General features: G+C 57.8%; 1 pseudogene; it reads right to left on the bottom strand.

The window, feature by feature from the left end:
* Positions 1-3,279: 3,279 nt before the first annotated feature.
* Positions 3,280-13,498, bottom strand: part of LOC140470514 (uncharacterized) — a 33,048-nt pseudogene continuing 22,829 nt past the window's right edge.

Below are 13,498 nucleotides of genomic sequence, written 5' to 3'. Positions count from 1 at the left end.
CACAGTGATCCCCACACAGCCCGCAGTGTGTCAGAGTGTAGGGTCTCCCTCACACACAGTGATCCCCACACAGCCCGCAGTGTGTCAGAGTGTAGGGACCCCCTCACACACAGTGATCCCCACACAGCCCGCAGTGTGTCAGAGTGTAGGGTCTCCCTCACACACAGTGATCCCCACACAGCCCGCAGTGTGTCAGAGTGTAGGGTCACACACACACACACAGTGCCCCCCCACACAGCCCGCAGTGTGTCAGAGTGTAGGGTCACACACACACACAGTGCCCCCCGACACAGCCCGCAGTGTGTCAGAGTGTAGGGTCTCCCTCACACACAGTGATCCCCACACAGCCCGCAGTGTGTCAGAGTGTAGGGTCACACACACAGTGATCCCCACACAGCCCGCAGTGTGTCAGAGTGTAGGGTCACACACACACACACAGTGATCCCCACACAGCCCGCAGTGTGTCAGAGTGTAGGGTCGCCCTCACACACACAGTGCCCCCCACACAGCCCGCAGTGTGTCAGAGTGTAGGGTCCCCCTCACACACACAGTGCTGCCCCACACAGCCCGCAGTGTGTCAGAGTGTAGGGTCACACACACACACAGTGCCCCCCCACACAGCCCGCAGTGTGTCAGAGTGTAGGGTCACACACACACACAGTGCCCCCCCCACACAGCCCGCAGTGTGTCAGAGTGTAGGGTCCCCCTCACACACACAGTGATCCCCACACAGCCCGCAGTGTGTCAGAGTGTAGGGTCTCCCTCACACACAGTGATCCCCCACACAGCCCACAGTGTGTCAGAGTGTAGGGTCTCACACACACACAGTGATCCCCACACAGCCCGCAGTGTGTCAGAGTGTAGGGACCCCCTCACATACACAGTGATCCCCACACAGCCCGCAGTGTGTCAGAGTGTAGGGTCCCCCTCACATACACAGTGATCCCCACACAGCCCGCAGTGTGTCAGAGTGTAGGGTCCCCCTCACACACACAGTGATCCCCACACAGCCCGCAGTGTGTCAGAGTGTAGGGTCACACACACACACAGCGATCCCCACACAGCCCGCAGTGTGTCAGAGTGTAGGGTCACACACACACACACAGCGATCCCCACACAGCCCGCAGTGTGTCAGAGTGTAGGGTCACACACACACAGTGATCCCCACACAGCCCACAGTGTGTCAGAGTGTAGGGTCCCCCTCACACACACAGTGCCCCCCCACACAGCCCGCAGTGTGTCAGAGTGTAGGGTCCCCCTCACACACACAGTGATCCCCACACAGCCCGCAGTGTGTCAGAGGGTAGGGTCTCCCTCACACACAGTGATCCCCACACAGCCCACAGTGTGTCAGAGTGTAGGGACCCCCCCACACACACAGTGATCCCCACACAGCCCACAGTGTGTCAGAGTGTAGGGTCTCCCTCACACACACAGTGATCCCCACACAGCCCGCAGTGTGTCAGAGTGTAGGGTCCCCCTCACACACACAGTGATCCCCACACAGCCCGCAGTGTGTCAGAGTGTAGGGTCTCCCTCACACACAGTGATCCCCCACACAGCCCACAGTGTGTCAGAGTGTAGGGTCTCACACACACACAGTGATCCCCACACAGCCCGCAGTGTGTCAGAGTGTAGGGACCCCCTCACATACACAGTGATCCCCACACAGCCCGCAGTGTGTCAGAGTGTAGGGTCCCCCTCACATACACAGTGATCCCCACACAGCCCGCAGTGTGTCAGAGTGTAGGGTCCCCCTCACACACACAGTGATCCCCACACAGCCCGCAGTGTGTCAGAGTGTAGGGTCACACACACACACAGCGATCCCCACACAGCCCGCAGTGTGTCAGAGTGTAGGGTCACACACACACACACAGCGATCCCCACACAGCCCGCAGTGTGTCAGAGTGTAGGGTCTCCCTCACACACACACACAGTGATCCCCACACAGCCCGCAGTGTGTCAGAGTGTAGGGTCTCCCTCACACACACAGTGCCCCCCCCACACAGCCCACAGTGTGTCAGAGTGTAGGGACCCCCCCTCACACACACAGTGATCCCCACACAGCCCGCAGTGTGTCAGAGTGTAGGGTCACACACACACACAGTGCCCCCCCCACACAGCCCACAGTGTGTCAGAGTGTAGGGTCCCCCTCACACACACAGTGCCCCCCCACACAGCCCGCAGTGTGTCAGAGTGTAGGGTCCCCCTCACACACACACAGTGATCCCCACACAGCCCGCAGTGTGTCAGAGTGTAGGGTCCCCCTCACACACACAGTGATCCCCACACAGCCCGCAGTGTGTCAGAGTGTAGGGTCTCCCTCACACACAGTGATCCCCACACAGCCCACAGTGTGTCAGAGTGTAGGGACCCCCTCACACACACAGTGATCCCCACACAGCCCACAGTGTGTCAGAGTGTAGGGTCTCCCCCTCACACACAGTGATCCCCCCACACAGCCCACAGTGTGTCAGAGTGTAGGGACCCCCCCACACACACAGTGATCCCCACACAGCCCACAGTGTGTCAGAGTGTAGGGTCTCCCTCACACACACAGTGATCCCCACACAGCCCACAGTGTGTCAGAGTGTAGGGTCCCCCTCACACACACAGTGATCCCCACACAGCCCACAGTGTGTCAGAGTGTAGGGTCTCCCTCACACACAGTGCCCCCCCACACAGCCCGCAGTGTGTCAGAGTGTAGGGTCTCCCTCACACACAGTGCCCCCCCCCACACAGCCCGCAGTGTGTCAGAGTGTAGGGACCCCCTCATACACACACACAGTGATCCCCCACACAGCCCGCAGTGTGTCAGAGTGTAGGGTCTCCCTCACACACAGTGATCCCCACACAGCCCGCAGTGTGTCAGAGTGTAGGGTCCCCCTCACACACACACAGTGATCCCCACACAGCCCGCAGTGTGTCAGAGTGTAGGGTCTCACACACACACACAGTGCCCCCCCCACACAGCCCGCAGTGTGTCAGAGTGTAGGGTCTCCCTCACACACAGTGCCCCCCCACACAGCCCGCAGTGTGTCAGAGTGTAGGGACCCCCTCATACACACACACACAGACACACACACACAGACACACACACACAGACACACACACACAGACACACACACACAGACACACACACACAGACACACACACACAGACACACACACACAGACACACACACACAGACACACACACACAGACACACATACACAGTGATCACCTGAACGTGCCTAAGCGTGCATTGTGAGCGACAGAGATATTGAAGCATGGGGGTCGTGTTGAGCAAAGCTTTATTGACAGAGTGAGTATAAAACAGAGCACTGTGCTCTGAGCAACCTGACTGGGTGCTGCCCCTCACACCCGGAGGGAGTAGCAGCAGCAACTTTGACAGTGATTCCATCAGGTTAGTACAAACAGGCAGCTTCAGGGCTGTTCTGTGTCAGCCCCTCACTGAGGGGGGCAGAGACAGACACGCTCACAGACAGACCGACACGCTCACAGACAGACCGACACGCTCACAGACAGACCGCTCCATTCATTCACTGGCTCATACAGGCACTTTGGGAGGGGACAGGGGGACAGGCAGGGGGTAGGGGGCACAGGGACAGTAGGTGAGGTGGGGGGGTACCAAGGGGAAACGAGCGAGGACAGGGGGGTTGTGGGTGACAGGAGAGGGGGGAAATGTGACTGGGACAATGCTGAGAGAGACTGTGCAATCTCTGCCCCTGACCCAGTGAACACAGGGGAGGGGAGGGGAGGGGAGGGGGAGGAGAGATTCTGGACATCCTTCATATAGACAAACAATAAGTTAGTAAGTGGATTCACAGTTTGGAACTGTTCCTGATCTGGTGCTGGTTTCCTGATGATTCTGAAGTTGGGGTTGGAATCTCAGACCACATCGTGCTCCCCAATACTCTGTCGGAGATACTCTGTGTACAGCTGGGCCTGGAGAAACAAACCAGGAACACAGTAAACACTCAGAAAGACGGGAGGAGAACCGGGAAGCTCAGAAACCAGACGGCTAACTCTGTCACCACCACCCACCCCACTCCACCCCCTCCCTGTCCCTGTCACCCACCCACTCACCCCGCCGTCCCTGTCACCCACCCCCTCCCATGTAACTCCCCACCCGCCCCTGTAACCCTCCTACCCCACCCCTCCCTACTCCTGTAACTCCCTCCCTACCCATCTCTCTAAGCCCCTCCCCCCGCCCCGTGCCGTGCCCCGGGCTGGATTTACCTTTTTCTGTTTGACCACCTCGGTGACGTACTGCTGTCGGTCCAGTAGCTGCCGTCTCTGTTTCTTGGTGAGGGTTTGGCTGGTCCTGGTGGTGGGAAGGAGGAGGAGGACAGTCAGGCCGAGTGTGAGCTGGCAATGAATGGGCCCAGACAGGCCAAGGGGGCCATGCTTACCTGAGGGAGTATCGGGCGATGGTGATGAACAGCACAGAGACAATGGCCAGGCCCAGCATCACGGAGGAAACCAACTCACTGGGAATCAACGACCAGAAGGTGGCGACTGGGGCCTGACAGAGACAGCAACACACAGGGAGAGCAGGTCAGTGAGACAGTGAGAGCGAGGGGGGCGGGGGAGGGGGGAGGGGGCGCGCGCGCGAGAGCAAGGGGGAGGGGGCGCGCGCGCGAGAGCAAGGGGGAGGGGGCGCGCGCGCGAGAGCAAGGGGGAGGGGGCGCGCGCGCGAGAGCAAGGGGGAGGGGGCGCGCGCGCGAGAGCAAGGGGGAGGGGGTGCGATGGGACTGTGGAGAGGGGACAGCAGTGAGTTGTGGTGGTGGGGGAGGTGGGTGAGAGAGAGAGTGAGACAGGATGATGTGAATGAGCCCACCTACTGTGTAAATCTGCAGCGTCTCAGTGGTGTTCTCTCCCAGGATCCTGCTGATCACATCGGTGGAGAGATTGCCCAGAACCAAACTGGTCAGCAGGAACAGTGGGCCCAGCAACCCGAGGAAACCCAGCAGGAAGCCCTTGGACTGGGCCTTGCGATTGTGGGCATTGGCCGCACTGTCACGGGGAGAGACAGAGAGAGAGAGAGAAGAGTTATTCCATCACTGAGGGAGTGCCACATGGTCAGCAGCAGCTCGCGATGTTTCAGCACTGATGGGACAGCAGAATATACCTGTCCTCCTGCAGATACCGGTCAATGGTGCTGGCGATGAGCTCACAGTCCCTGTCCAGTTGGTTCAGGGTGTTCTGGACTGTCTGGCTGATGGTCTTCTCAATGGTACGGCACACCTCCTCGATCTGATTCACACAGCGACTGGGCTAACGAGCAACACACACACAGGCAAGGTTAGAGAGGGAGGGGGGGGGGGGGGAAAGAGGGGGGGGGGAGGAGGAGAGAGGGGGGGGGGGGGAGGAGAGAGAGGGGGGGGGGAGAGAGAGGGGGGGGGGGGGAGAGAGAGAGAGGGGGGAGGGAGAGAGAGAGAGAGAGGTGGGGGGGGGGGGGGGGGAAGAGAGAGAGCAAATAATCAACCTAGACGACACTCACACCCAACCCCCACACATTCCAGACAGATTCCCGGCCGTGGGACTGAGCTCACCGGAGGGTGGACATTCCCAGACAGATTCCCGGCTGTGGGACTGAGCTCACCGGGAGGGTGGAGACTCCCCAGACAGATTCCCGGCTGTGGGACTGAGCTCACCGGGAGGGTGGAGACTCCCCAGACAGATTCCCGGCTATGGGACTGAGCTCACCGGGAGGGTGGAGACTCCCCAGACAGATTCCCGGCCGTGGGACTGAGCTCACCGGGAGGGTGGACATTCCCCAGACAGATTCCCGGCTGTGGGACTGAGCTCACTGGGAGGGTGGAGACTCCCCAGACAGATTCCCGGCTGTGGGACTGAGCTCACTGGGAGGGTGGACATTCCCAGACAGATTCCCGGCTGTGGGACTGAGCTCACCGGGAGGGTGGAGACTCCCCAGACAGATTCCCGGCCGTGGGACTGAGCTCACCGGGAGGGTGGAGACTCCCCAGACAGATTCCCGGCTGTGGGACTGAGCTCACCGGGAGGGTGGAGACTCCCCAGACAGATTCCTGGCTGTGGGACTAACCTTGTTGAGCTGGGGAATGTATATTGTCGGCATGTCGAATCCACACTTGTTCAGGCCGGGTCTTTTACACAGCTCCTGGACAATCTGCATCATCACCCTCTGTGGGGGGACACGGAGAGGGGGAGTGAGACAGGGAGGGGGGAGACGGGGGCCGCGCAGCGAGGGGTGGGAGACGGGGGCCGTGCAGCGAAGGGGGAAAAGTGTGTGTGTGTTCCAACAGTAGACTAGGTGCACACATGACCATACAGACAGAGGGGAGGGCCCAAGTAGACCCAGTCCGTATGGGGATGGGTGGTAAACAGGACAGTTGCCTCAGTCTGAGGGGACTGTGGGAGAGTGCAGGAGAGACTGGGAGATGGATCGATCTTTTTGGGGGGTGGGGGACACTGTGGGGAGAGTGAAGAGCAGCGATCTCAGGTTTGCTACCAGTGCCATGAGATAGTGAGGGGAGGAACAGTCAGCGAATGCAGCTTCACACACGGCTGCGAGGCTGGTGCAGGAGGGAGGGTGTCAGATAGACCATTGGGATACTTTCTGGGGAAGGTGGGTCCTGTCCAAGAAGGACGAGTTGCACCTGAACTGGAGGGACACAAGTATCCTGGGTGGGAGACTTGCTCATATGGTTCTGGAGGGTTTAAACTAGTTTGGGGGTGGGGGGGGGGGGGGGAAACCAGAGCCCCACGTCTGAGAGGGGGACAGGTGCAGATGGGGCAGTGATGGGAATCTACCGGGAAGGTTTCTCATGCGATGAAACAAAGGGATCGGTTAAAGTGTATCAAGGAGTGTCCGGAATAAGAGTGACAAACTTAGAGCTTGGATTGGGACTACGATGTTGTGGTCATAATGGAGACGTGGGTTTTACACAGGCAGGGATGGCTGGGAGATGTTCCAGGGTTTAGAACGTTTAAAAGAACAGGGGGGGGGGGGGAGAAGAGGAGCGGGTGTAGCATTGCTGATCAGAGTGTGCATCCAGCTACAGAAAGGAAGGTTTATCTACTGAGTCAGTATGGAACAGCAAGGGAACAGCCACCGCACTGGGGGGGGGGGGGGGGGGGGGGGGTTTCTCCAGACCCCCCCGAATAGCAGGAGAGAGATTGAAGTCCTCCCAGGCCGGCAGGTTTTGGAAAATGAAGATGTTGCAGGGTTGTTGTTATGGGGGATTTCAACTTCCCAATATTGACTGGAACGTCCTTAGTGCAGATGGTTTGGATGGAGCCGTTTCTGTCAGGTGTGTTCAGGAGGGTTTCCTCACTCAGTACGTAGACAGGCCCGACGAGGGGAGAGGCCATTTTGGATTTGGTGCTCGGCAATGAGCCAGGACAGGGGTCAGATCTCACGGTGGGAGAACACTTTGGTCACAGTGATCACAACTGCCTCACATTTACCATAGCCTTGGAGGGGGAAAGGAGCAGTTCCCGAGGGAAGATTGGGGAAAAGGAAATGATGACACTATCAGACAGGAGTTGGGAAGTACAGACTGGGTGCAATTGTTCCACAGAAAGGGCACAGCAGACATGTGGAGACTGTTTAAGGAGCAGTCGTTGCGAGTGATGCACGAATTTGTCCCTCTGAGACAGGTAAAAAGAGGTAAGATTAAGGAGCCTTGGATACGAGAACAGAGGAGCTTCTCGTCAAAAGGAAGAAGGCAGCTTCCGTAAGGTGGAGGAAGCAAGGATCTAGCACAGCTTGAGAGGATTACAGGCTTACTGGAAAGGAGCTCAGAAATGGACTGAGGAGAGCCAGGAGGGGGCACGAGAAAGGCTTAGGGAGGATTAAAGAGAACCCAAAGGCATTTTACTGAAACGTGAGGGATAAGAGAATGGTCAGGGAGAAGGTAGGGTAGGGCAGGTCAGGGATAGCGGAGGGAAGTGGTGTGTGGAGTCTGAGCAGATAGGGGAAGCCCTAAATAAGGTTTTTGTTTCGGTTCTCACTAAGGAAAGGGACCTTGTTGTGAATGAGAACTTTGAGGAGCTGGAAACAGGCTTGACCAGATCAAGATTGGTGAAGGTGATGTGCTGGAAATTTAGGAAAACATTAAGATTGATAAGTCCCAGGACCAGACCAGATTTACCCTAGGCTGCTCCAGGAAGTGAGAAAGGAGGTTGCTAAGCTGCTGGCCAGGATATTTGCCTCCTCACTCTCCATGGGAGTCGTACTGGAGGATTGGAAGGAGGTGAATGGTGTTCCTCTTCTCAAGAAGGGGAATAGGGAAATCCCTGACAATTCCAGACCCGGTCAGTCTTACGTCTGTGGTCAGCAAAGTTTTGGAAAGAATTCGGAGGGATGGATTTATGGCTATTTGCCAAAGTATCGTGTGATTAAAGGCAGTCAGCATGGCTTTGTGAGGGGCAGGTCATGCCTCACAAATCTTATGGAGTCCTTTGTGGAAGTGACAAGACAGGTCAATGAAGGTCAAGCAGTGTGGAAGTGACAAGACAGGTCAATGAAGGTCAAGCAGTGGGTGTGGTGTATATGGACTTTCAGCAAGGCATTTGATAAAGTCTCCCCATGGGAGGCTCATTGATAAAGGTCAGGAAGTACGGGATACAGGGAGGTTTGGCGATCTGGGTTCAGAATTGGTTGGCTGACAGGAGGCAGAGTGTGGTTGTAGATGGAAAGTATTCTGCCTGGAGGACAGTGTAGAGTGGGGTCCCGCTGGGCTCTGTTCATGGGCCTCTGCTCTCTGTAGCTTTTATTAATGACTTGGATGAGGGGGTCGAGGGGTGGGGGCTAGTAAATTTGCAGATGGACACAAAGGTTGGAGGGGTCGTCGATAGTATAGAGGCTACTGTCGGCTGCAGCGTGACATTGACAGGATGGAGAGCTGGGCTGAGAAATGGCAGGTGGAGTTCAACCTGGATAAATGCGAAGTGATGCATTTTGGAAGGTGGAACTCGAACGCTGAATATAGGATTAAAGACAGGATTCTTGGTAGTGTGGAGGAACAGAGGGATCTGGGTGTTTGAGTACATAGATCCCTCAAAGTTGCCACCCAGATGGATACGGTTTGTTAAGAAAGCATTTGGTGTTTTGGCTTTCATTAACAGGGGGATCAAGTTTAAGAGCCGCAAGGTTTTGTTGTAGCTCTACAAGTCCCTGGTGAGACCACACTTGGAATATTGTGTCCTGTTCTGGTCACCCTACTATAGGAAGATACAGAGACTTTGGAGAGGGTGCAAAGAAGGTTTACCAGGATGCTGCCTGGACTGGGAAGGCTTGCCTTATGAAGAAAGGTTGAATAAACTCCTACTAATCTCTCTGGAGAGAAGGAGGAAGAGAGGAGACCTGATCGAGGTGAAGAAGGGTAATGAGAGGCATGGATAGAGTCAATAGCCAGAGACTTTTCCCCAGGGCACGACTGACTGGTGCGAGGGACCATAGTTTGAAGATATTAGGAGGAAGGTATAAAGGAGACGTCAGAGGAAGGTTCTTTATGCAGAGAGTTGTGAATGTATGGGATTTGTTGCCAGCGGTGGTGGGGGAAGCAGAGTCATTGAGGAGATTTAAGCACCTGTTGGACGTGCACATGGACAGCAGGGAGTTGAGGGGTGTGTAGGTGACATTATTTTATTTTACATTCGGATTAATACGAAGGGCCTGTTCGGTGCTGCCCTTTTCTACATTCTATGTTCCAAAGATTTTTAGCGGGAGACATTGAGGGACACGGATAAAGTGTGGGAGACTGGGAGATGGATAGATTTTTTGGGGGGGAAGACACTGAGGGGATTGGGATCGGATCGGGAGGTGAACTCGATGCGGGATGGAGCTCCCACCTGGCGGTCACACTCGGAGCCTGCCTCATCGGCCTTGCTGAGGTAAAAGCGAATCTTCTCGCCCTGTGTCTCATTCAACTTCTCCACAATGTTCAGCTGTCCGCTTGCACAGAGCCTGGCCCATCGGGTCAAAGAATACAAACACCAACTCACACAGTTCACCTGGGATCGGGGGGGGGGGGGGGAAGAGAGAGAGAGATTAATATCAGGAAGTAACAGATCAAGATTCTGCGTAGTTTACATCTAACAGGCCTGTTAAATGCCCCAGGACTATGATGTTATAACAGAGCAGGTGAAACGGGAGGTAAGTGAGCTGCCGTTGTAGCTACGATGGAAGTGTCCTTCCTTAGAAACACAACCCAGGATTATGGTGAAAGGCCAACACTGCACTGGTGCTGGACACAGAGTTTGTGACGATTGATATGGATGTTCCAGCACACTGACCCTCACATGGACAACAAGGACAACACCCAGGGTGGGAAACCTTCAGTTAGTCTGGAACACATGGGTGGGGGGGGGGACAAAACAACTGCTCAAGGCAGGCTGAAAGCAAGGGGAGGGACACAGAGGAGGGGGGAGACAGAAACAGGGAGGGATACGGTGGTGGGGGGGGGGTGGAAACTGTGACAGGGAGGGACATGGGGAGGGGGGAACCCAGAGACAGGGAGGGACACAGTGGGGGGGAAACAGAGACAGGGAGGGACACGGAAGGGGGGGGGTCGGGGGGGGGGGTGACCAGGGAGGGACACGGTGGGGGGGGGGAGAGAAACGGTGACAAGGAGGGGAGTGGGGGGAGGGTGAGCGGCGGAGGTGACGGGGAGGGACGGTGACAGGGACAGGGAGGGGAGCAGGAGGGACGGTTGACAGGAAGGGGAGCGGGGGGGGACAGGGAAGGGCGGAGATAGACCCTGATGCAGACAGACAGTGAGCTCTAATTGAATAACTGAAAGACTCACCCAGCCAGAGGATGGCCTTGTCCACATTGAAGGGATATTTCATTATCACCATCGACCAGGCCGGGCGTGTCCACAAAGGTCACCAGGCTGAACTTCTTCTGCTTGGACGTCGAGATCTCCGTGCTCAGATATTCAGAAACCCCTGTGTGGTGGGGCAGGGGAAAGAAACAGGAAAGAGTGTTCATGTACAGAGTCATCTGGAGCTCTGTGGGGGAGGGGGTGTGTGTGTCCCCTGATCTGGTGCTCGGTGTGCAAGGGTGGGGGGGGGGGTTGCTCAGTGGGTGAGAGGGAGGGGGGATTGCTCGGTGTGGGAGGGGGTGAGTGAGGGTGAGTGAGGGTGAGTGAGGGTGAGTGAGGGTGAGTGAGGGTGAGTGAGGGTGAGTGAGTGGGTGAGTGAGGGTGAGTGAGGGTGTGAGTGAGGGTGAGTGAGGGTGAGTGAGGGTGAGTGAGGGTGAGTGAGGGTGAGTGAGGGTGAGTGAGGGTGAGTGAGGGTGAGTGAGGGTGAGTGAGGGTGAGTGAGGGTGAGTGAGGGTGAGTGAGGGTGAGTGAGGGTGAGTGAGGGTGAGTGAGGTGTGAGTGAGGGTGAGTGAGGGTGAGTGAGGGTGAGGGTGTTGCTCCTAGGGTGAGGGTGATGCTCGGTGTGTGAGGGGCTGAGGGGGTGATGCTCAGTGTGTGAGGGTGATGCTCGGTGTGTGAGGGGCTGAGGGGGTATTGCTCGGTGTGTGAGGGGCTGAAGGGGTGATGCTCAGTGTGTGAGGGGCTGAGGGGGTGATGCTCGGTGTGTGAGGGGCTGAGGGGAGGTGATGCTCGGTGTGTGAGGGGCTGAAGGGGTGATGCTCAGTGTGTGAGGGGCTGAGGGGGTGATGCTCGGTGTGTGAGGGGCTGAGGGGCTGAGGCTCGGGTGTGTGAGGGGCTGAGGGGGTATTGCTCGGTGTGTGAGGGGCTGAGGGGGTGATGCTCAGTGTGTGAGGGTGATGCTCGGTGTGTGAGGGGCTGAGGGGGTATTGCTCGGTGTGTGAGGGGCTGAAGGGGTGATGCTCAGTGTGTTGAGGGGCTGAGGGGGTGATGCTCGGTGTAGGTGTGAGGGGCTGAAGGGGTGATGCTCAGTGTGTGAGGGGCTGAGGGGGTGATGCTCGGTGTGTGAGGGGCTGAGGGGCTGAGGCTCGGTGTGTGAGGGGCTGAGGGGGTATTGCTCGGTGTGTGAGGGGCTGAGGGGGTATTGCTCAGTGTGTGAGGGGCTGAGGGGGTGATGCTCAGTGTGTGAGGGTGATGCTCGGGTGTGTGAGGGGCTGAGGGGGTATTGCTCGGTGGTGTGAGGGGCTGAGGGGGTGATGCTCAGTGTGTGAGGGTGATGCTCGGTGTGTGAGGGGCTGAAGGGGTGATGCTCAGTGTGTTACTTAGCGACCTGCTATCTGCAGTGACTATGTTCTGCCCTTACCTTCAATATCCTGCAGCGGTTTGAAGTGTGGGTACAGGTGGAGAGTCGCGTTGCCCTGAGATACAAACAGACAGAGAGATCACTGGACAGCAGTAGAGTGGGCTCCCTAGTGACTATCTGGGAAACCCCACTCATGACAGGCAGGAATGCTAGGAGGGTGAGGGACATGGTGTGAAGTGATGTGGGACAGCCCTCCTCCTGGAATCCACAACAACACGGGTATGGGTTGGGGGAGGGGGTTGGAGACGGAGTGTGAGGGGCTGCCCAAGGGGGAGGGGGGTTGGAGACGGAGTGGGAGGGGCTGCCCAGAGGGGAGGGCAGACGGAGTGTGAGGGGGCTGCCCAAGAGGGGAGGGGGTTGGAGACGGAGTGGGAGGGGCTGCCCAGAGGGGAGGGGGTTGGAGACGGAGTGTGAGGGGCTGCCCAGAGGGGGAGGGGGGTAGGAGACGGAGTGTGAGGGGCTGCCCAGAGGGGAGGGCAGACGGAGTGTGAGGGGCTGCCCAGAGGGAGGGGTTGGAGACGGAGTGGGAGGGGGCTGCCCAGAGGGGAGGGGGCTGGAGACGGAGTGTGAGGGGCTGCCCAGAGGGGAGGGGGGTTGGAGACGGGAGTGGGGAGGGGCTGCCCAGAGGGGAGGGGGTAGGAGACGGAGTGGGAGGGGCTGCCCAGAGGGGAGAGGGGGTTGGAGAACGGAGTGGGAGAGGGGCTGCCCAGAGAGGGAGGGGGTTGGAGACGGAGTGGGAGGGGCTGCCCTGAACGATGGGCTGTTGGATGGGTGAGAGGGGCAGCACCCGCCAGCATTCACTCACCGTCAGGGATTCCCTCTTGCGGCCGCTGAGTCTACAAACGTAAAGCCCTGAGTCTCAATGGCCACCTCCTGTTCGTTGGAGATGTTCCTCCACATACCTACAGAATGGGGGGCACAGGAGAGAGGGAGCGGGTCACAGACACAGACACACACCCACACAGACACACACCCACCCACACAGACACCCACAGACACCCACACCCACAGACACCACACCACAGACACCCCACACAGCACAGACACACCCACACAGACACAGACACCCCACCCACACAGACACAGACACCCACCCACACAGACACCAGACACCCACCCACACAGACACAGACACCCACCCAACACAGACACAGACACACACCACAGACACACCCACCCACACACACAGACACACACACAGACAGAGGGAGCAAACACAAAGACCCACTTTTACAGAGACCCCCCCCCCCCCCCCCCC

The sequence above is a fragment of the Chiloscyllium punctatum genome, chromosome 51 (genome assembly GCF_047496795.1).
Source record: "Chiloscyllium punctatum isolate Juve2018m chromosome 51, sChiPun1.3, whole genome shotgun sequence".
NCBI lineage: Eukaryota > Metazoa > Chordata > Chondrichthyes > Orectolobiformes > Hemiscylliidae > Chiloscyllium > Chiloscyllium punctatum.
Note: the sequence above shows the minus strand (reverse complement) of the source record. Positions and strands in the feature narration are given on the sequence as shown.